The sequence below is a fragment of the Leiobunum rupestre genome, chromosome 5 (genome assembly GCF_980474605.1).
Source record: "Leiobunum rupestre chromosome 5, qqLeiRupe1.1.hap1, whole genome shotgun sequence".
Lineage (NCBI taxonomy): Eukaryota > Metazoa > Arthropoda > Arachnida > Opiliones > Sclerosomatidae > Leiobunum > Leiobunum rupestre.
In genome coordinates, this window is record NC_143388.1 from 40,790,317 (window position 1) to 40,791,183 (window position 867).

Here is an 867-nt window from a genome sequence, read left to right on the forward strand (position 1 = left end):
CCTAAGGTCATGTCCTTTTCAGTGGTAGAGGGTTCGCCTCGCGAGCTGAATGTGCCGGGTTCAGGCCCTGGAGTCTCCATTGATTTCGCTTGATTTTCTATTAAAACTTATTTGAAGTATCCCGAGGATAAATATAAGTAGAAAACAAAGGGAGATTTAGCTCAGTGGTAGAGTATTGGCATCGAATGCGAAATATCCCGTGTTCAAGCTCCGTATTCTCCATTAACTTTGGACGTTTTTTATTATACTTTATTTTGAAATATCTCGAAGAGAAAAATACGTCATTGCTGGAGAGAGGCTTAGCACGGTGGTATAGTGTTCGCTTCGCATGCGAAATATCCCGGGTTTAAAAGCTGGAGTCTCCATTGATTTTGGACGATTTTCTTTTATACTTTATTCGCAGTATCTCGAGAATAAAAACACGCAGTAAGCGGAGGGGACTTAGCTCAGTGGTAGAGTGTTCGCTTCGCATGTGAAATGTCCCGGGTTCAAGCCCCGGAGTCTCCATTAGTTTTGGCCGATTTTTTTTATACCTTATTTTGAAGTATCTCGAGGATAACAATTCGTAATAGCCGGGGGATTTAGCACACTGGTTTTGTTCACTTCGGATACGAAATGTCCCACGTTCAAGTCCCGGTTAGGCTGATTTTCTATTAAATATTATTTGTAATGTTCGTACAGTGACCCCGACCCCGACCCCGAAAGTCAGGGGTCCCCGACGTTTGTCCCCGACCCCGACTGTCGGAAACTAAGTCGCGGTTTTCCATTTTTCGGGATTATGTTTTCGTAATGTAATTTCAAATTTTCGCGCCGACGCACCCCGCTAAAATCCTAAAAATATAAAATAGATTGGTTAATCATGGATCC

At 42.9% G+C, this 867-nt stretch overlaps 1 non-coding gene across 1 annotated transcript; it reads left to right on the forward strand.

The window, feature by feature from the left end:
* Window positions 1–435: 435 nt before the first annotated feature.
* On the forward strand, window positions 436–507 carry TRNAA-CGC (transfer RNA alanine (anticodon CGC)). Its single transcript has one exon. It is a non-coding gene; the product is annotated as a tRNA-Ala (tRNA).
* Window positions 508–867: the final 360 nt, after the last annotated feature.